The sequence below is a fragment of the Triturus cristatus genome, chromosome 6 (genome assembly GCF_964204655.1).
Source record: "Triturus cristatus chromosome 6, aTriCri1.1, whole genome shotgun sequence".
Taxonomy (NCBI): domain Eukaryota; kingdom Metazoa; phylum Chordata; class Amphibia; order Caudata; family Salamandridae; genus Triturus; species Triturus cristatus.
In genome coordinates this window covers 1,905,259,312-1,905,282,345 of record NC_140589.1, presented here as the reverse complement: position 1 = coordinate 1,905,282,345, position 23,034 = coordinate 1,905,259,312, and the positions used below count along the sequence as shown (strand labels likewise).

The following is a 23,034-nucleotide window of genomic DNA, read 5'->3' as shown; positions in this document are numbered from 1 at the left end:
TGGGCCCGAAGCATTAGGACAAGGGGGGGCTTTATTACGTAGTTCAGCGTGCATTTGGCACATTTGCTAATAGAGCAGGACACCTATTGTTTACTTTAGGAAACGGGGATCTTATGACCAAGTTTTGTCTTTCCTTGCCGTTGTTTAGCAGTCCAAGGGGGGGGAGGAGTGCAATTTTTCACTTCCCCCGGTATGTTTGCCAGGTGGCCCTTTAGGGTGAAGGTCGTTATTCCGTTTAGATGACGGTAGATTGTTGGAGGGGTCTCCAGGCCCGGGGGTATCATACCACACCCATATCACAAACTGATGGAAGGCAAGCATTCCTTTAGGATCCCTCGCTTAATTTGTACTCTGTCAAAATAGTGGACAAAGTTACACCCGAGATGCCAGGCAACAAAGCCATATGGGGGCCTTCGTGGTCTTAGGCAAGTAACCAGAAGCATCAAAGCCGGTAGTACTAGTTTACAGGTATATGTATTTTGTGGATACATCTGGACAATGGCCACCAGCTCAAATGTGCATCATTCTCCCTCAAGAGAGCAGGCATTATTTGAAGCCCCCAACCATCGAAGGCATATATTTAATTTTATGACACTTCTTGATCTGATAAAGTAGCACGGATAGGGGGCAGAGTAGTCTGACAGCGGTTGTGGCTTGACACACAAATCATAACAGGGCACACAGGGGAAGATGCACGATAGACATACAGTCACACAAACCAGAGGGACCCATTCATTTATTTGACACAATTCAACAACAGAATTGCCTGTGCAAATGCCTGGTCGATGCAGCAGAGTAGGTGCACTCTGTATACAAGGGCATACTACCAGTTGCTCAGTTGAGACAAAAACACCCGCCCTATAGCCAGCAAACCAGGCATTTGCGGAAGTTGCCATCTAAGTAGTGGGTTGTGGTGCAATAAGCTGGTGGGAACATGATGTCATAGCATAATTTGGCTTCAATGATTGAAGAATGATTGTTTTGGCGTTCCCACTGCTCAAGAAAGGGCAGATATTCATACATGTTGTTCCCCCTCCTATACGTCAGGTACATAGGAACACCCGTGCTTAATGTCACTTATCCCATGGCAGGATAGTCACCAAGGGGGGGGGACAAGCCATTGGCATGCCTTGCCAGGACAGTGATGGCCATTCACACTATCTGGAGCCTCTAAGGTGGATAAAGGTTGGAAACACAGACTGGGGTGCGCTGGGCCCAAAAAACCCTCACCAAAGTTGCGGGGGCATCAGGCTGTCAGGTGTCTTTCAGGGATGGGCAAGGGCATTAAAGGGGTTTAGTTTGTGACTAGGCATTTGCAGGGATGCAGAAGGGTCCCAGCGGATCCACCAAAGGGACTACAGCGAAACATATGACACGGAACCTTGTAGTCTGACACCATCACTGGTGAAGTATCAAGGGTCACAGGTGGATAGCAGGGACCGGGCATCTGTGACCGGTTGAAGGTTCAGCAAGCAGGGTGGGCTGAGTAAGTTGTCAGTCCACGAAAGGGTGCAGTGTCTAATAACGGGCACCATTCACATATTCCCTCAAACCTGTTTTGACACCATTACTATGTTCAACAGGGAACAATCCAAAAGAACTGTCAAATTGTCTGGTCAGTGGGGCGAAGTAATGCACCCTAGAAGAAGATCACGAAGACCACAATGTGCAAATTAGCAACCAGTGGGGACAGGTGAACTTTTGTGGTCTGAAATTACCCCCAGCTCCCATGGCATGGAGCTCGGTGGGGGAGGCAATGGAGCCTGCGCACTGGAGGGTCATCTGCGCGATGCGTAAATTCACTGAGCAGAGGGGATTTGGCTTCATTAGACATGGGTTGCTTCCCGCCAAATCCACAGGGTGTCTCGAGGACGATGGGATACATCTGTCCAGAATAGGCATGGAGTTGTTATTCCCGGACCTAGCGGAGGTCCTGGAAATAGCGGGATGTAAGTAGGAGCGCCGTCCTTGGGGGGGGGCCCTGGCTGCGACGGTCGCCACATCCAGGGCTGTGGCGGAGTTACACGGTGATCCAGAGGCGGAAAGGTACTCAGGGGTACCCTCTTCAGGAGCACAAAGGGTGCTGAGGCCGAATATCCCCAGGAAGTCTGTGCGGTGGACCCTGGGGTGCGACGGCACCCCGTCTGTCCTACGGGCGGTTGGAAACCTGTACAAACAGGGGTCCCTTGAATGCTCCGCCCCTCATAGGGGGGGCGTGAGTTATGTGGTGGAACAATGGTTCACCGGAAGTGGGAGGGGCTATCTCCTCACCACAACCGCTAAGCACCGATTGGCTAAGACCATGATGCAAGTTGGCCCATCAGGTGGTAGGCCGCGAGGGGCGGCTTGCCTTTGGATCGCCTGTAAGATAACCCACCACGTTGGCATATTTGGTATGCTAATAAACCTGCAGTAATTTTCTCCACCAAAAAACAGTTGTCTTGTCTGATTATTTATGCTACCTGTATGTTGCTGCGGGAGGGCTGGTGAGTGTGGCCGATATTGGCACTAGACCCGTTAAACCTTCCTGGCGCTTATCAAGCTGCCTTTACCAACCTTTGGATTGTTCTAACTGTGAATGAATAATCAGCAGGATCATTTCATATGACGCAATATGAATGAAATAATCCAGGAATAAATGTCAGCGCTTTGAAAGCTTTGCTGTTTCAGTTGAATTCATGAAAACGGTTTTCATGGCTTTGGAGGGCTCCAGATTAACCCTTCCCTGGAAGGCCATTTCTATTACTCACTCTGGTATTGATGCCAGCATGGAGGCTAAGACTTCCGACCAGTAACAAGTGGCCTGTCTGGGGTCCATGTGTCAGGTTGGTTTGCGTCCTTCCATTTCTGGAGTATAGCAGCAGTTTTACGATCTTTTTAGAGTTTCTTGTTGCTCAGATGGGTCTAATTTCTAATATTTATATGTTTCAATCGTCTTCATTGCTCGGTTTTGCTCGCAGGAAAGTGTCACTCGTAGTCATTGAAATGTCACTCACAATTGCACTGAAATTATGAAAATGTCACACACAGCAAATCTGAACCCTTGGCAGCTATGATTTACAGTCTGTAATCGCAGCGCCAATGCTTGTTTGTATCCTCTTCTCACAGCCAGGAGTATTGCACTGTCCGTGGCAGAGCTGCAGCTGTGAGAGGGTAAAATATCCGCCCTCGGAAGAGCTCTCTGGGGGCTGTTTTCAGCTTTTCTTGTCTCTGTTCCCCCCCGAGCAGCCTCCGAACATATCTCTCTTTCTCTTTTAGAAATGACCCGGGCTCACTCACGCCTGTCAATCAGAGTGAGGGAGGCTGGGGGCGTTAGAAGATCTGCCTTAATGTACACAATGTATCTTTAATGACATGTTAACGCTTATTCCTAAATTGTTTTTTAATAAAGACAAACTATGTTTGTAGGCTCCACCCCTTATCCCTCCGTCCTGAAACCTGTTACCACCGTGTCGGGTGGGGGTGATTGGATGGTGTGCTGAGGCTGCCCCCGTCTGACCCCTTCCCATGCCACACTCTCACGTCACTGGTAATGGCAGGATGGGGCGACCACATAAGCCCTGGATGCCAGCCAGGGAGTTACTTTCATCCCGAAGTGCTGCGTGCGCGCCGTGTGATCTGCTGCAGGTGAGTTGTCGGTGTGGGAGGACTGGGGCCGGGGAAGGTACTGAGTGAGAGGGGTTTTGTTTCCCCCCTTTCTGTCTGCGATGTAATTGTGGCGTAAGGGCCTGAGTAGCTGACTCTGGAGCTGGGAGACCAGGTTGGAGTTTCGGCGTCTGTTCCATCTCCTGTGATTCTGGGCGAATCTCTTACCCTCCCCTAACAAAAATGAATGTACCCTTGTGTAATGTAACTGGTGCTCGTGGTATTAAGGGGCGTTGCCTTACCTACGGGGAAAACTAATGGGTTTCGAAGGGGGCGATAATGAATTGCCCGAGGGCGCGGTGAGCCGTTCAGGGCAATGGGCAGGGCACTGCACGGTCAGTGGAGGGGCACTCCGGGCAATGGGCAGGGCAGGGCACTGCACGGTCAGTGGAGGGGCACTCCGGGCAATGGGCAGGGGCAGGACAAGGACACTGCGCGGTCAGTGGAGGGGCACTCCGGGCAATGGGCAGGACAAGGACACTGCACGGTCAGTGGAGGGGCGCTCCGGGCAATGGGCAGGACGCACGCAGCTCAACCGTTCGTGACCACGCCCTGGTTCCTCTCCACGGGTACACACCCTGCCCCCGAGGCCGGTCTCTCTCAGCACCCGCGGCTGAGGCCTCCGGTTCCAAGGCGGGTATTGTAACTGGATGAGTCTACTGTCAGCAGCGGAGTTTAACTTCAAACTGACAGAAGCGTAGCGCCGTCTCCTGAGGTGCGCCGGGGCACGCGGAAGTAAACAAGCCGCCCGTTCACACAAGGAAAGTGTCCGGGTTCACGCGAGTGGCGGCCCCGGGCGGGCGCAGACGTGCTAGCGGCCCTGGAAAGAAGTTTTAAGAACCATTGAACCTTTGAAGTAATCAACGTTGGAAACTTAGTCGAGTGTGATTCGTGTAGCACAAAATGGCGGATTACGAGCGACGGCTTTTCGGATCCATCTGTGGACTATTATGACCTGGACTACCTTTTTAGGCAACCGATCCACAAGGTTTTAATCTGGCAATTCTTCTGTTCAGGTATTTACACCGGTTTGGCCAATTATTAAGCTTGCAGTGTCTATTTCTTGTTGTGGCCTGATGCTAAAATGGTGGATGCAATAGCCTTGCAGAGAATGCCATTTCGATCACGGTGGTGATGGGGAGCGAAGGCTGAGTGTTTCTACACGCAAGGTGGATGCAGTGTGAGTAATCTGGGGGACGTGCTGCATGGAGGGACTGTTTTTTAATTCACTGGTGAGTTATTGCAGAGCGCCTGACCCTAAAATGGCGATTCATGACGACGCAGGAGATGTAATTTTCCCGATGGTGCCGAGCGCTAAAGGAAATGCGAGAAGGCACTTGCTCTTGGGACAGCGGCTGATGCATAAGAGGAGCACTTTATTGTGTACCCAATTTCATCTCCACGACGACATGGTTGTCACTGATAGCTGTTCCTAAAACGGTGTCGGAAGCTCAGCGTTAAGCAGTATTGAGAGGTCACCTTGCGTCAAACTTGCTTTTACATCAAGAAGTGCCCGCTTTACTTCTCTCCTGCTGCAAAAAGGGCTCTGCTGATGCTCTCTCCTGCTGCAAAAAGGGCTCTGCTGATGCTCTCCTTCACAGCCAGATTCGTACGTCCCAGCTATCAACCCGAATAAGTGTTGCTTCCTGTGGCTAGAAGGATTTTTGTACATGCTTTTTTAGAGTCACGTTTTTCGAACATTTATCCAGTGGGTTTTGTGCACTTCAAAGACTCGAGTTACTTCACATGACGGAGGCAGACATATCCCTCTGAATGTACTCAGCCTCGACATCATTTATATTTCCAATACCTGAAGAGACTTCTATTTTGAGGGACTAAAGACATCAATTATTTTTCTTTTGCCTGAGACATCAGGGTCACAACATTATTCTATACTTCCGTGAAGAAGTTATCTGGGCTATATGCGGTACTGCACGAACCACGCTGGTTGCTCTTTATGCAACACCACTAGAAATTGAAGATAAAAGGACTAAAAGAAATGTAAAAAGACTGAATACGTTCTTTTTGTTCTCGTCCGCTGCTCTATCTATATATATATAATCTACTGGCGGTCGCCAGTAGATAGTTATAGTTAGGACCACGTTTCCATAGGAAATCCGCAACATTCTATTTGGAATAACTTTGGCGCCGGTCTACGAATCCTCGCGAAATTTTCAAAATAGGTGGGGCGCTATGCTCCGCTCCTACCCTGAAAGTCTCGGGGGGATTCCTCAAGCGGGGGCTGAGATAAAAGGGGGGTCCCAAAACGCGTTTTTCCCATGCATTTTTCCATAGGACCTTTAGACACAGCTACAGCCCGAACGGCTGAACAGAGTTCCTTGAAATTTGGCAGAGAGGTAGTCTACAGGTCAAGGAAGTGCCTTTTGTAGGTTTGGTGTAAATCTGTTCAGTAGATTCTGAGAAAATAGCCTTTAAATCAATATATATATATCTGTGGCAGCTTACGGTGCGCTTACCGTGCGCTTACGGTAAGCTTAGCGTACGGTGACGTGCGCGAGCGCGATTCTGATTGGCCGTTAGATCTTAGTAAACATTCGAATCGGTCGAAACCAGGAAGCGGCGGCCGCCATTTTCTCTCTCTCACTCTGACAGGGGGTTGAAAAACAAAGTGCAAAAACATGGAAAGGGGCTGTTTAGACAGCTCTCAAGCACCTAGCCATGACGAGGGAGTCCCCAACGATCCCCCAATTAAAAAAAGGCAATTTTAAATTTTTCGAAAATTTCGCAGATTACGCTTACCGTACGCGTACGGTAGAAAATATTATAAAAAAAAAACTATCCACATTCTCCCCACCCCGTGTGCAAATGGTGCCCGAAGTGCTCCATTTGTGCACGGCATATGTTTAATAAACAAAACATATTTTTTACCTGTCACAACGATGCTCATCATATGTCCTCCATGTGCGCACGGTGCGCGAAGCGCATCGTGCGTTCATGGCCCATCTAGCGTAACGTGAGCACGCGGTGCGCAAAGCGCACCGCGTGCTCACTGTGCGCGCACGGTGCGCGAAGCGCACCGTCCGCGCACGGAACGAACTGCGTTAAGTGGGCGCGCACGCCACAAATGGCGTAAAGTAACTTAGCATTTAAAAAACCGTACAAATTCACTGAAAAAACCATAGGTTTCACACACGTTATAGTTAGGAATTAGCATTTAAAAAACCTTGCAAATTCACTGAAAAAACCATAGGCTTCACACATGTTATAGTTAGCTGGACATTTTACTGATAAAAAAACAATGAAATTCCCCCGTTATAGTTACTGTAGGCAACTATAACTCACGCGACCGTAATCCTCTGCTGATGACATATGTGTCTTTATGGAAAAAAAATATTTGTAATATATGTATAGCTAAAATTTAATGGAAGAAGACATGGGCAAATAAGTGTCTAAATACAGTATTAGCATCAGCAGAGGATTACGGTCGCGTGAGTTATAGTTGCCTACAGTAACTATAACGGGGGAATTTCATTGGTTTTTTATCAGTAAAATGTCCAGCTAACTATAACATGTGTGAAACCTATGGTTTTTTCAGTGAATATATATATATATATATATATATATATATATATATATATATATAGTAAGCTGGAGACAATGGTGGGAACAGCTGCACAATAAGCAGATAAATCCTCTCCCAACGGGTGAACTGACGAAAGTTATCCTCCTCTAGACTCTTGGGGCATTTGCAGGTAGTTCTGTCTGAGTTAGGAGTGAGATGCGCTCCTTGCACCATTGCTTCACAGCTGTGCAGCACTTAGTGCCAGCTGCAACGTTTAGGTCTGCGCAAGTACGCACGCTGTTCTTTCGCTGCATTGGCAGCAGCCCCGACATTCTGGGCACAGGGCATTTGAGCCCCTTTGAGTTGGCCAGTTGACCAGGGGGTCCTGGTGGTTTGTAGGGCGCCAGGCCCCATTGTGTATTTGTGGTGCTAGGAAATGTATTTCTTGTAGTTTGATTTTCAGACCCTGTTCTGGCTACCTCTAAATTGTGTTTTTATGATTTTTAGGTTGTCTTGCATACTTTGGTTTATGCTAGTGAAAGTATGTGCTTTTTGCCCATAATGTGGGTGATACTTAGGAGGCAAGTGTCTAATATTAGACTGTTGAGGTTTTGGGTGAAAATTGCGTTTGGTGCCTATTGTGATGCTGTACATAATGTGGTTTGTCACAGGATGATGTTAAATAGTGATTTTCCTCTTGCACCACTCCATCTTCAGTCCTATCTTGCTGAATCAGCCCTGTTCTGTATTAATAACCTATCCCTAATCGCCTCACTTTCCTGTCTCCACCATAACTCAGGCCCCTTCACCCGACGTCTGGATTATGTGCCCCCTTCTTGCCCTCATACTTCTCCTCACCACCACCTTCCTAGTAACACCCTTCCCTTACCCCCACCACCCTCCTCCTCCACAATTTCCCAACATGGCCACCGCTCGAATTAAGTCTGGAATTAATTGCTACAAAATCATCTACCCTTCTAACCTGACTAAAGCTGCAGCATAACACCATTGAATGTTTCCCTGATTCCCTTTTTGTCGATCAGTTTTACAATGGTCGGTATGGGGGGCTCAAAAACCATCTAATTTTTTTCACGCACGACATACCCTCTTGGTCTACCAGCTTTTACTATTCCTTTAACGTCACCTCCTCCTCCTCTATCCCTCATGGGGAAACAGCAAAAAATTTCCCCCTCTGCGGGTTTTAACGGCTCCCTCACTATCTCGCTCTATAACAACGGTACGGTTATGATCCAAGCCAAAGACACCTGTCTGTCTGTCTGTCTGTCTGTCTGTCTGTCTGTCTGTCTGTCTGTCTGTCTGTCTCTCTCTCTCTCTCTCTTTCTCTTTCTCTTTCTCTTTCTCTTTCTCTTTCTCTCTCTCTTTCTCTCTCTCTCTCTTTCTCTCTCTCTTTCTCTCTTTCTCTCTTTCTCTCTTTCTCTCTTTCTCTCTTTCTCTCTTTCTCTCTCTTTCTCTCTCTTTCTCTCTTTCTCTCTCTCTCTCTCTCTTTCTCTCTTTCTCTCTCTCTCTCTTTCTCTCTTTCTCTCTCTTTCTCTCTTTCTCTCTCTCTCTCTTTCCCTTCAGACCGGGCTATCCCTTGACTCTCCATCTAGCTCCACCAATTACTCCCTTTCTCCTCCCTTGACCCCCCCACTCTCCAATAGGCTGCATCCTTGGGAGGCACAGGTCGACCCTCTTCTCTCCCCTCCCATTCTTCCCCCCCCTCTCAGTGTGCCCCCCCCCTCTTCACTTCAGCCTTACCTCTAGCTAACACGCTCCACGTCCATTCTGCACCGTCCCGGCACTCCATTCTCATCTCCTCCCCCCATCCCTTCCGGCCACCCCCCTCCTTAGACCACCTCTCCTCCGGCCCTCTCCCCTTGTCAGTTTTCCCTACGTTCCCCTTATTCCCTCCTCCTCCTCCTCTGCTTTTCCTCCCACTCCTCCCCTCACTATGTACCCCGATTTTCCCCACATATACATTCCATCTCTCTCCTTCCCCACTCTCCTCCAGCAATGCTGTGCTACCCCCTTTCCCCCCCTGGTAACCCCTTCCCTCCCGCGGACCGAGCAGAATCACTTCCTTTCTTCAACTTCCCTATCTCCCAATCCCCCCCACTCTGCCTGATACCCACTCCCTCACAGCCACCTCACCTAGCTACCAGGACCTATCCAACCTCCTCCCCTCCGTTCCTTCCAAACCTCCTTCATCCCTATGACTCCACACACTCCTCCCCTCTCCTACCGCCCCACTCCTCTCGCCCCCTAATTCTGCCCTTAATTCCTATCCTTCTTGCAACGCCAACAACAACTCTCCTCTCACCTTTGGCGCACCAACTCCTGCTCTTATCCAAAACCTTTCCCTACCTCTGAACCCTATACCCCTACTCCCCTCCCGTTCCCCCACCTCTCCCTGCCGTACACTGCCTAGTGCACCCCCTCCTGTTTCCATCGAGCCACCCAACATGCCCTGCTCTTCCTTACTCTCTCTAGAAAATAAGCTTGGCTCTCTAATCACCGCCATCTCCCAACTTGAAGCTACCATTTTAGTTTTAAGGTCCAAAATCTCGACTTCTCCGTACACCTAAATTCCTTTGGCAAACACTCACCCTTCCACGAGATGCACCTCACCCCCACACCCCATTATAGCTAAGCATAGCCTGTCGTCTGCAAATTCACACAAGCACTCGAACGCCACCCTTCCTTCACTTTCACTTCCCAGTAACCCTGTTATCTACACTATTCCGACCATCTCCTCTGTCGGAACCACTCGCCCACCTAAACCCTCCCGAGCGCCCTCATATAAGTACAATATCCCTATCTCCCCTCATAGCCCAAGTGCCCCGTCACCAAAACAGTTGCGTCAGAGCTGCGCTGTTTGCTCCACAACTGCAGATCTGCAATAAAACACAAACTTGAAATCTCCGATACCATCAACTTGCACAATATTGACATGCTCTTCCTCACAGAGACCTGGTTCAACGATACCGCTCACTCTATGTTTGATCTCCTTGTACCCACAGGCTATTCTATACTTAGAAATGACAGAATTGACAAAGTTGGGGGAGGGGTTGCAGTCTTCTTTAGAAACTCCCTTCAACTTAAGGCTCTTCCTAACAGCTTCTTCCACACTTTTGAATGCCCATCTCTTGAGCTTCAATTGCACCACCGCTCACCTCTCAGATTCCATGCTATTTACCACCCGCCTGGTAGCAGCCCTTCGTTTATGGAGGAACTCACGGACTGCATCAGCGACCAATACTCGCTAAGTGACAATCAGATCTTCGTGGGTGACTTCAACGTCCACTGGGGCTCGCCTCAAGACACCTATGCGAATTTGCTGGCCACCTTCCTCTCTGCAAACGACACACTCTAAAGGCTCCATCCTGGACCTTGTTATTTCTAAAGCAGGCTTGCTGACTATCGCTACCCCTATTCATGTAGACTGGTCTGATCACCTCCTCATCCCATTCTCTCTTCACCTATCACACTCTATAACTCTTGGCCAGCCCAAGAGGGCTACTTCCTGGTTCCGTGACACTAAAAATATTGACCTCAGTACCCTCTGTGATTCTACTTTGCTATCACTTCCAAGGCTAGACCCGGACCTAGATGTTAACGAACTCACCTCCCAATGCCTCACAGTCCTTTCAGTCGAAATCAATAATGTCGCTCTTCTCCAAAGCAAAAAGAAAAGGCCCACTCCCTCAGCACCTTGGTTCAACAAATCCCTCTATGAAGAAAGGAAGTTCCTAAGAGCCCTTGAGAAACAATGGAGACAAGCGCCCTCCACCGAAAATTTGGCCACGCTTCGTTCAGCAAGATCCAAGTACCACAAGCTCATCTTCCTTGGAAAAGCATCGCACTTCAAATCCCTCCTTGACTCAGCCAAAAATAGACCCAAAAAACTATTCAACCTCATCAAGAACCCAAACAGCTCTCCCCCAACCTCCAAATTGGAGGATTCCACAAAGAAAGCAGCGGAATTCGCTGTATTCTTTGACGAAAAGGTGAAATCACTTGTAGATCAGGTCATTCATCCTACCCCTACAGAGGAGCGCAAATCCTTAAATCATTTGGCAAAACTTTGACCCCATCTCTGACGATGCCCTCCTTAAATGCATCCTCGATACAAAGCCCTCTAACCATTCTCTTGACCCCATCCCTATTGCCATTGACTTCTATACCCATTCTCTTTCCTATTGGACCACTCTGGTCAACCTCGCCCTCAGTCAAGGCTCCCTTCCTGTTTCCTTCAAAACTGGGCAGGTCACCCCTCTGCTTAAAAAACCCACCGCTGATGCGAACGACCTCAACAACTACCGTCCCATCACTAACCTACCCTTTCTTGCGAAAATCACTGAAAATGTGTAGCGAAACAACTCTCTCGCCATATCAAGGAAAATGATCTTCTTGACAATTTCCAGTCCGGCTTCATTCAAAACTGCAGCACTGAAACAGCCCTGCTGCTAGTGATTGATGACGCGCTGCGGATACTCGATTCAGGGGAGTCTTGTCTTCTAATTCTTCTTGACCTTTCTGCAGCCTTTGACACTGTCAATCACAACACTCTCCTTAACACTCTTCAACAGAGAATGGGCATGGAGGGCACTGTGCTCAGATGGTTTGCCTCCTTCCTCTCTGATGGATCCCAAATGATCAAAATAGCGAACAGTCTTTCAGCTCCTGTAGCGGTCAGTCAAGGCGTTCCTCAAGGCTTCATACTTGCACCCACACTGTTCAATCTCTATTTAGAACCGTTGGGAAATCTCCTGAGTAAATCTGGGATCCACTATCCTCTATATGCGGATGACACTCAAATCTACCTTAAGGTGGCCTCCACTCACGATCTCCTTCCTTAGCTCTACTCTCGACTCCATTCAAAACTGGATGTTAACTCATCAACTGATCCTGAATCCCTCAAACAGAATTCCTCCTCTTCTCCTCCTCACTTTCTCATCCCCCAGTGCAATCATGGATGGATCAGATCAATCTACTGAACAATAAGCCCATCGTTGTCGAGAGCGCAAAATCCCTTGGTGTCATACTCGACAAAAAACTCTCCCACATCGATTCCATTGCAAAGTCTGCTCGATACCAACTGCGCCTTCTTTGGGGGATTCGTCGCTTCTTCCCGGAGCACGACCTTAAAACCCTGGTCCAATCGCTGGTTCTCTCCAGATTGGACTACTGCAACTCTCTTCTTACTGGCCTTCCCAAATCCCACCTTTCCCCCCTGAAGTCTATTCTCCATTCAGCAGCTCGTTTCATATATGGGGCCAAAAGAAACGACCACATCACACCCATTTTATCCACCCTCCGTTGGCTTCCCATAGAGGCAAGATCTATCTACAAAACTGCATGTATCACCCACAAAGCCTTGCACTCCTCCTCCCCTCGCTACCTGGTGAATAAACTGAAACTCTCTGGGGGCTCCAGACCATCACGTAATGCAGAAAAGTTATTGCTTGAACCTCCCACTTTCAAGAAGGAAAGATCGATGGCCCAATCATTTTCAGGCAACGCGGTGAGAATCTGGAACTCACTTCCGCCTCAGCTTCGGACCACCACCTCTTCCCATGCCTTCAAAACTGACCTCAAAGCTCTCCTCCTTCAAAGACACTTCCAAATTTAATTCAAGCCCTCTGTTTTCTGAAGGAAGTCCTTCCATTATAGGAAATTCCGTTCTCCATGCCTATAGAAGTGCTTTCCCAGGGTGTTTTTGTGTTTCTGTGTTTTGAGTGTCTGCCATTTAGTGCAGTATTATACCTCCTACCTGTATTTTGTACTCTTTTGTAACATGCACACGGCACCTTTCCTTTTACAACGTATCGTTTGCTACCTCTTATATTTTGTTTGCTTTTGATACATGAACAACGGCCACCACTGCCTCATGTAACGTAACTACTGTTTTAGTGTTTTGAGTGTCTACCATTTATTGCAATTTTTTTTTTTTTTACCTCTACATGTACTTTATTTGCTCTTGTAACCTGCACACATCACTTTTTCCTTTTGTAACGTATTGTTTGCTACCTCTTGTATTTTATTTGTTCTTGATACTTGCACAATTGTCACTATTGCCTCATGTAACGTTTGTTTTTGTAACAGGCTCACTTGTAATTCTTCTCCTCTTGTATCTTTACTTTGCCTATTGTGAAGCGCTCTGACACCTTCGGGTAAAGTTCGCGCTATATAAAATCGCATTAAATAAAATAAAAAATAAATAAAGGGCGCGGTGAGTGGAGCGGCATTCCGAGCAATGGGCAGGGCAGGGCTGAGAGTGCAGGGGGAGGTAACACTTGCCGCACTCCTTCTCATTTTTGGCCCCGGAGTGGCTCTCCCTTTAGTTTGTTTGGCCGCAGCTCCTCTTCCCGGCAGGGCTGGGTTTGTTGCCGGAAGAAGGCGCACGCAGCCCTGGTTTCAAAGGACACGACACAGGTGCAGGTGAGCCTTGTCCCTTATCTGGACCCCAGGACTCGGCAGACCTGGTGTTAAAGGTCGGACCCTGAGTCCGGCGCCCCTCACTGCACACGAGAGCCCCTCACTGCACACGATCTACCCAGGAGCCCCTCACTGCACACGATCTACCCAGGAGCCCCTCACTGCACACGAGAGACCCTCACTGCACACCAGAGCCCCTCACTGCACACCATCTACCGAGTCCCGAGCCTCCCACTGTATCCACCTGCTGCTACTCCTTCCTCCAGGCCTCACTGCATACCTGTTTTACTCCCCAAATCCCTCACTGCACACAGCGTCTACTCCCGGTCCGCTCACTGCACATGCCTACCATCTGGACTTGTAACTGCCAAAGCGCACCTCTGCCCCTCTCCCTGCCCATACAAACTGTGGCACCACCCTGCCAGTGCCACAGCCACTTCAGCATGAACTGGCATCCCTCCCTGCACACCCCGTCGTAACTCCCTGCGCATGCGGTGCCCCTCCCTTCAAACACCAGCATCAGCCAGTGGCGTGTAAAGGAAGGGAGAGGCACCGACCTGTACGGAGGGGTCAGCCCCACAGGGCCCGCACTGGTGATTGGGTGCCCCTGTTGGCAAAGCTCCGGGACCGTTCCTGCAGCTCCTTAGACTGGTGGGGCCGTGCACTTCCTGCAGTCACATATCGGCTAGAACCAAGCTGCTTCCCGCAAAGCATTTGAGATTCGGGCAATAGTCAGGGGTGGATATGAATGCGATCTGTGATTGTGTCTAGATTAGAGTGTCCTCTCCAGGAAAGCATGACTTTTCTAGCGGTCCTGGGAAGGGTAGGAGACAATTCCTTTTTTCCTAACGGACGGGTCTTCAGATTTCAGTCCCACTTAGATCAAAGCAGCATCTCTGAAAGTGTGTAAGGTTTTCATTTGGAAGACTCCATCCGTGACATTGTGATACATAACGGCAAGATTGGGGTGGGGGGGGGTCACACTTAGGCCTATCCTGTAGAAGTCTTGCCAACATTACACAGGCAGTCCTAGAAGCATTATTAGGGAATGAAGTGCCCTTTGGAGCATGTGGAAAACTCAATAATCCTTAATGCACCAGAGACTTCTATTGAAGCATCCTAAAGAAATAGTCTGCGGCAGCTTGAAAGGAACACCCTGTAGTTGGCATTTTGTGATTTCCAATATAAGCACACAGCATAAGAACAATTTCACTTGTTCTGCTGCATCTCCGGAGAGGTTTGTAACATTGGCTCTTTCTGAGTTTCTCAGCTTCTATAGGACTTTCTACATCTAGTGTATTCACTTGCTTTACATGTGATTACTTTCCAACTGCAAAAAACCCCAATCCTTCCTCAATGCCTCGAGGCACAGACCATATCTCTGTAGTGCCATTTCAAGCACCGCTCTCTTGCAAGATGTAGCTGTAATATAGAATCCAGGGCACAGGGTAGAGAAGGCCAGCACAACACAAAGGACAGACTTCTAGGCCCAGAGGGGCATTTACAGCCTGACAGCCACAAGTCATGCTGTTGTGAAGCAACAGAGGGCCTCGCCAACCTATCTACTCTAAGCAGGATTTATTTGGACACATTTAAATTAGTATGTTCACTTTACTCTGTGCACTTTTAAAAAGCCTATTTCAATGCACCGCATAAACACACTCTCCAGCCATACGTGCACCTTTATTTATTTACCCCTCCCGGTACATTTGAGGTAACCATTCCACAAACCTGCCTTATCTTAGTGTGCAGTGCACCAGGCTCTTGTAGGACTGTGGCTTATCAGCTTCAAATGAGGGTACTGAGCCTCTAACCCAGACTCACCACCACTTAGCCACATTGTGTGATCCTGGCAAGAGTTTTATTTTTCTGGTCCTCCATTTCCTAATCTTGCAAGATTAGTAGTGCTTAAAGGTTAACTCATTTTTAATAGGCGCTACCTAAAACAACTGTAAGTTTCTAAACAGCACAGGAGCACTGTTATTAACCCTAACTTTAATAGTGTTAGCATGGGGTAGTAGGGACAAGAAAAGCTTTCAGAGACTTCCCTGCTATTGTTGTAAATTAGGTAAAATATGGGATATTGTAACGGCTGCAGGCACGCCTGTTGTCAGTCACACCAGAGCTATAGCCAGGGCCACTGGAACTATGTGGCAAGAGAGGACAAAATTATGTGGCAAGGTTGAGTAAATTATGCAGCAAGAAAAAGCAAATTCATGTAACATAATGCCGCTCATTTTGTAATTGTATTCATTATTTCATCAGTTTTAAGCTTGGTAACACCCTGTGGGCATTGGTTGCAACTCATTAGTATAGGTTGAACATCCAAATACAGCAATAAGCAACAGAAAGGAGACCAGTCCAGCTTTGCAAAGAGGCTTCCACTGTGCAGCAAAACGCATCGTCGCATTTTTAGTAACTCTTTTAACCATTTGAGCTAGAAACAAATGTTGTTTTTGTTAAAATCTGGGTATTATGAAGCAGATAAATTATGCGGCAAATATATAATTATGTGAAAATCGCCACAGATGTTCAATCACATAATTCCAGTGGCCCTGGCTATAGTCTCTGTGACGGCGTGAGGTCGCATCACGTAGCAGATGTTAATGGAGGACTTTTGTCCTGACTTAAAAAAAGACCCTCAGTCTAGCGCTCCAGTGCTGCTTTTAATTCATGCTTGGCGCTGCACAGAACAGTATATAAAGCCTCTCATAGTTTCAAGTGCAAGATTTTGGTGATATCGTATCGCAGACAGTAAGGCTTAGGTTTTTAGTTTGTGGTAAATATATCACTGCAATCGTGCCCTCTAGCAAACTCTGCCTTGCCCCTTCTGTTTTCTTTTTCTGGCCTCCGATTAATGGGTGCTTGTGAAGGAATAAATGCAGAGCCATCGGGGGGAGAAAAGCGCGTAGTGCAGGCACTGGTTTAGAAATGAGAGGCACGTGAAAATGAAAGCAATAGGGGTGGGTCTGTGGGATGCACGACAGCCCTACAGGGAAAGTAAGGGCGTTGATGTAGACTTGGTTGAGACAGTAGAGATGGAGCCATCAAGCACAGTGACAAGCAAAGTGTGAAGGGAGGGGCCCAAGAATTGCATGACAAGAAAACAGAGTACTTTACTGCAAGCGTGGGGGAGGGGAGCGACCTGGGTTCAGCACGAGAGGCCCAAGGGTGGAGGGCAGGATCAGAAGGGTCAATAAAGTTAGTCTGGTAGAAGCAAGAAGGAGAGAAGCCAGTTTCCTACCTGCCATTGCTGGGAGTGTTCTTGAGCTGAAAAGGTCCGTGTTCGTCCCGTGATCTAAAGAAATACTACAGACCATTCGCTCTTGAATGTGCTGGTTTTGAAAATTCCGAGCTGCACAAACTACAAGCTGTGCTTTTTACATTGTGAACACACTGCACTTAATTGAAAAAAGGTCTCGGATCTTTTGTGTAGTTACGTGGTTTACCCCGCACGCACAAGAGACAGAGCTCGAATTTTTAAACTCCATGTGCACTCTCTCGTCACTGTGATTTCCTGAGTATTAGATCCAAAAGCTGTGTCCCATGTACTATAAGCGGTAAACAATCACCGCCTGCATCACACCTCACCATTTACTACAGTCGGTACCTGTGGTGAGCAGAGACATTTATCACTCATTTCACCTGACTTCGCTCGATAGCCCAGGCGGGCTCCGTAATCGAAAACAGGCTCTCTGCATCCTACTGTAAATTGTGTCATGTGTGCGTGGGTTACATGATTACACTGTGGGCGACACACACTGCCAATTTGAAGAGGTCTCAGTTTAGCATAATCTACTGCCTACTTGTCCTTCGGACAAAACAGTAATTAAAACTTCTTGCCCTTGCAATAGATCTTAATGTCTCGGGCGATATGAATTACCCACCCCTGCATTTTGCCACCTCTGTGCATTATGATTTTATTTTCCTCACTGAGGGAGGTTTACTGGGCGAGGTGGGACTGTAGTCATAGCCTGCAGGGGAGGAGTGATTGGGGCATTCAAGTGCGCATGATGATGTGGCCGGCCGTCTTTGGTGACTGAAGCGTTGTGATTGGGTTAGGGGAGCCTGTGTGTGCTTCCTGCTTCCGGGAGGAACAGATGAGGACGGAGCTTGACTGAGGTAGCGGCGTGCAGCCAGATAAGTATTGTTATTAATTTTTCTACCCCTGCCCACCCGTACTTTTCGGTGGCAGCTGCCACTGCATTTTTGCATTAAAAATCTTTCCCTCTCAAATAGCTGATGAATGAAGCTAGATGTGCATGGAGCATGTATAGAAGGAGGGGAAGCGTGGATGGGTCATTCCTGGATGTAAAACAAGAAACAGAACTGCTACAAGCCTCAGAAATCACCCTATACCCGGCATCAACTTTTGAAGACCCCTTTCCAATCTGTATATGGTTGGTTCATCTGAGAGGTCTGCTGGTCTTGGGTAGTGAGCTGCAATCTGCCCCCATCTCTGGCAAACTATCTTTACAAACCCAGGTCTGTTTAGGATCGAGAGATATATACGTTAGTATTGCGTCACCCACGTTTTTTTGTTGTTGTTGGTTTTTTTTGGGGTTTCCCAACACCTTTCCTGTTGCACACTCCCATCACTGTTATGGCATAGAGGCATTTCAACCCCTTAGCTGCTGAGGCTTTTCTGCCCTTGTGATTGGCTCTTTTGTTATATTTGGGGAAATTAGCGCTTACTCCTTCATGGCTCTGTTTTCCACCTAAAGTATCCATGCCAAATGTGCTTCCTTTTTTTCCAACATCCTCTGGATCATAAAGATACTCAGGGTTTGAACATTTCTCTCAAGTCCACTGTGAAAATAGCCAAAATAAAGATGCTTTTTGGTTTCTAGGGGAATTGGGGAAATGTGTTGGATAAGAAAACACTGTTTTGTCTAAAAATGGCAGCAATTAAATATTTCATATTTCAACTTTCTGGAACAAGCAGTGTTGTAACAAACTTTTTTACCACAGCTTTTGTATTTTTCAAAGAGCTAATCAATGTCCCTAATCTTTGTGGTTTTAAACAACTTGCATTTTGGGATGGAAACAGGTTTAAAAAACATGGGTGATCTTGGAAAGCTATATATTTCTGAAAAGAAGAAGTTTGATTTTGTTTTTTTTTTGTATTTCTTTATTGATTTTTACAAATTAACAACCAAGATGTTTGCACATCATTCAGGAGGGAGAGGTAAAAGAGACATAATTTTATCACCAACAACTTAAATGGTTAAATATTCAATAGTCAGTTAAACATCACAGGTATATCTGTGTTGCCAGGTCATAGTAGTAGTAATCTGGAAGCAAGCAGGTACATCTCACATCGGACATTAGTCAGTCTAGTACGGTCATCGAGTGGGGCCTTATTCAGTAGTTTCTGGCTCTATGGACCGTAGGTCGACATGGAAAAGTGACCAAATATCCCCAGGACACGCGACGAGAGACTGGAAGTATGTATAATCGTCGCCCACTCTCACATCGGCTCATGCTCCCAAGCCAATCCAATCGGCGTGCAAGCACTTCCCCAGTGCAGTGCTATCTCCCGCTTACCCAGCAGTTATGCCAGGGAGACCAGTCGGCAATTAGAACATGATATATTGAGGGTGTAGCCCAGCAGTGCCACCAGGGGATTGGGCACGAGTTCAATGTCAGTCATGGCAGAGTTATGTTCGAACACGGCTACCCAATAGGCACGTACAACCGGACAAGTCGAAGTAAGGTCGGCTCCCTCCCCCTTGCACTTCATGCAGTTATCAGGTCTAGTGTGGTTGAATGTTGTAATAGCAGCAGGCAATAGGTAGTAACGGTGTAGAAATTTAAAGTGTAAGAGATTGTGTCTCTGACATTGATGTGCTCCGCGTTTGTGTGCAACAGTATGTCCACATTTTATCAATTATCGTCACCCCTAGTTCCGCTGCCCATATCCCTTGCACCCGCCCTGTAGTGTCAGGCCTCAATACAATACATACTCGATATATTCTTGAGGTCATATGGTCTCCCTCGGTGTCTACCATGGTCAGTGTTCACGGAGAGAAGTCTTTAGTGGGTTGTGGATAGGTGGGTACCAGGGATCTCAGAGTGTTACGAAGGCGTCTAAAAATAAAACCGTCCATGTACGACATGTCCCTCTCCCATGGGCCCACCAAGGGCGTAACATGCCTATATGGCAATAGATCCCCCCCTGGTGTATTAGTTATGCCGGTTGTTGGACAGGCCACACGAAGGGCTTGCTCCCTCCCCGCACGACAGGGCCCGAGCTCCGGCCCGCCAGGCGTAACCCACGGAAAGCACCTGCACCCCGTCTCCCGACGGATCTCCTACCCTCGGACCTCCACACATCACGGGGCCCAACCCCATCGGCTTCCCCGGCCGGGTCAAGCCGCCATCTTGGACCCTGCACCACGAGGCCGCGTGGCCTCGCCCCGACCCTAACCCCGGGCCTGGCCGGCCCCGACATCCTGGCACCACCATCCACCCAGGAGGTGAGCGGACCACTTGGCAGGTCAATGGGAGAACGGAGCGTCAAGAGCTCTTCCCCCCGCCAGGTGCCGATCGCCTCCAGCTCCCCCAGGCGCTGGCTCCACCCCCTGCTGGGTGTCTGGACACCTTCATCCCGGGCCCTCCGACCGCCAAGTGCGAGGGTCCGGACATCAAAGGGCGCCTGCCCTATAACTGGGACAGCTCCGGAGCAGGAAGGCAGTTGTATCCTGGAGTCGAGAGACACCGAGAGAACTCAGCCTTGACGGACTACTGGCGCTGCCGTAGCCCTATCTTGTGAACCATCATCCTGCCTGCTGGCGCTGCCGCGGCCTTCTGCAACATCCATCCTCGTCGGGACCTGCTGGCGCTGCCGCGGCCCGTTGTAACGACCATCCTCACCGGGCCCTGCTGGCGCTGCCGCGGACCGTACATCGACCATCTTTCCGGGACCTGCTGGCGCTGCCGCGGACCGTGTACCGACCATCTCGACCGGGACCTGCTGGCGCTGCCGCGGCCCGTACCAGCTAAAACCACCAAGCTCGAGGATTGTGAGCTAATCATCATCTCATCCGAACTACCTGACTGGTAAACAGACTGTCCCGCTACCCCCTTCCCTACTTTGAGAGACTTGAATCGAGGGGACCCCTGAGTCCAGACCTCCTTGTACCATTCAACCGTACCTTAAGAAAGTGCTTATAAAGAACGCTGAACCTTATCCGTGTGTGGTATCTGTCTGTGGGGGGGAAGTTACTTGTCTGTACGATCGCTGGAGACGGCTCTCCCCGGAGACCTCTCCCCCTGACCTCGGCCGACCCTCCCGGTCCGTCTAACCTTTCTAACATTGGTGGCCAGCGGCGCGATCCGAATCAACGCGTAATCGTACAGAGAGTAGCTCACCCCACGACAAAACCACGATGTCAGCCAAAGATAGCAGTTCCACTGAGAAATTCCAAATGGATAAGTTAGAAGAATACAGCCACCGCGAACTGAAACAATTCTGTATAGAACTTGGCATTGCTACCACCGGCCTGAGTACCAAAGAGGATCTAAAGCACGCCCTTGAGTCGTGGACAGAAACTGGGGTTGCCGGACCCTCCGACCAAAACAGTATCGCACCAGAGAGGAACGCCACGGCTCCCGAGGAGCGGGGAACGGGCCTCTCGCAGGAGGAGATCCGAGAAAGGGAAAGAACCAGATTGCACGAGTTGGAAATGGCACGACTCAAGATGGATGGGGAACTCAAGTTAGCCGAACAGAAACTCAACCTCGAGCACATGCGGCTCCGAGAAGAGCGAGAAGAGAAGCCGAGACAGAGAGAGCTGGAGGAGAAAAGAATAACGCTCGAACACGAGCGCCAACTGGCGGAAATAGAACTTCGGAAACAGAGTAAAGAACTGGGGGTGCCTGAGCGACCGCACACCCCGGGGCCAACCGAGAAAAAAGTCCACATCCCCAAGGATGTTGTCCGCGAGTATGTCCGAGAAGACGACATACAACAGTGGTTTAAAGCCTACGAGATCGCCATGACCTCCCACCGGATCGACCGGAGTGATTGGGGAGCCGGACTATGGGGGAGGTTCGTCAACGAGGGTCGCGATGCCCTGCTGCAGCTCCCAGATCACCAAATGTCGTCCTACGACCACATGAAGGCTGCCCTCCTCACACGCTACGGCCTCACACCCGAGATGTACCGCCAGAGGTTCAGAGACTGCACCCGAATCCCAGGTACAACTTGGGTAGAGTACGTGAACTATTTCAGCCGTGCCTTCGAGGGTTGGATCAAGGGGAGCCATGTCACCACCTACGAACAACTCTTTAACCTGATGGTATGGGAGCACCTGTCAAACAACTGTTTCGTCGAGCTCAGGCAGCACCTCCTCGACAGTAAGCTGACTGACCCCCGGCAGCTCGCCGCCGAAGCTGACCGATGGGAAAGCACCCGAGTGGGCCGGAGAGGACCACACGAGCAAAACCGAAGCAACCAAGGCCAGCACCGTCCTCGGGGAGGAGGAGGAGGCCAGGGGCGAGGGAGAGACACCCTACCGGCAACACCCGTGGCCAGCACCCCGCCTCCGGCCGGCCGGGGCAGCCCCCCGATGCGTCCTGGGTACCGAGCCAACATCACGTGCCACCGATGCCAGCGAGTCGGCCACTACGCCAATGACCCGAGCTGCCCGCTGAACCAAACACCCAAGCCCCGCCAGGTAGCTGCCGCCGCCCTGGGGGAAGAGCGATTATCGGAGGAACAGGAAGAGTATGAGCCGGCCCAGCAAGAGTGGGAACCGGCCGCCATGGTCCTGGCGTGCTTAGGGGGAAGAGACATGGTCCCGCGGGCTCCCCTACCCGCTAACACCAGAAAATACGGTCAGTGGGTGACCATTAATGGACAGCGAGCCGAGGCCTTGCGTGACACCGGCGCCAGTGTGACGGCCGTCCGCTGTCACCTGGTGAAGCCCGAGCAGATCTTGCCGAACATTCTCTGCCCCGTCCGCTCGGCAGACAACTCCGAAAGTATGTGTCGAATGGCCTGCGTCCCATTCGAATGGGGAGGGGTCTCCGGCCTGTTGAAGGTGACGGTCCGGGACGATGCCCCCGTGGACTGCCTCCTGGGGAATGACCTCGAGAGTTCCCCGTGGGCCACCGTTGAGAGAAGAGAGCACCTGGGGATGCTGGGCCTCCCGGACTGGGCCTGCATAACCACCCGGTCCATGGCCGTCCGTGCCGTCCCCCGATCAGAAGAACCGGAATGGCCAGCACCTCCGCCCCCGGTCGCCCCAGTAGAAGACAACGACGAGGCCAGCCCCCCGGAACCCACGACCGAAGAGGACGCGCCACCCCAGGACCTTCCCGGCCTGGCTCAGTGGCGTCAAGAAGGGGGGCCCACCCAAGAACAGTTCCGCCAGGAACAAAACACCTGCCCCTCCCTCGAGGGACTCCGCCAACAAGCCAGC

General features: G+C 49.6%; 1 protein-coding gene across 10 annotated transcripts in view; it reads left to right on the top strand.

Annotated features, from left to right (window-relative positions):
• Positions 1–3,494: 3,494 nt before the first annotated feature.
• Positions 3,495–23,034, top strand: part of LOC146822391 (uncharacterized) — a 420,322-nt gene continuing 400,782 nt past the window's right edge. For 3 of the 10 annotated variants that reach the window (XR_014963280.1, XR_014963277.1, XM_085613481.1), the window contains exon 1: positions 4,063–4,661. The gene's annotated coding sequence lies outside the window, so the exon portion shown is untranslated. Of the gene's footprint in view, positions 3,628–4,062; positions 4,662–23,034 lie in introns of those variants that run through there. The other 7 variants (XM_085613482.1, XR_014963276.1, XR_014963279.1 and 4 more) reach the window with 7 other exon arrangements.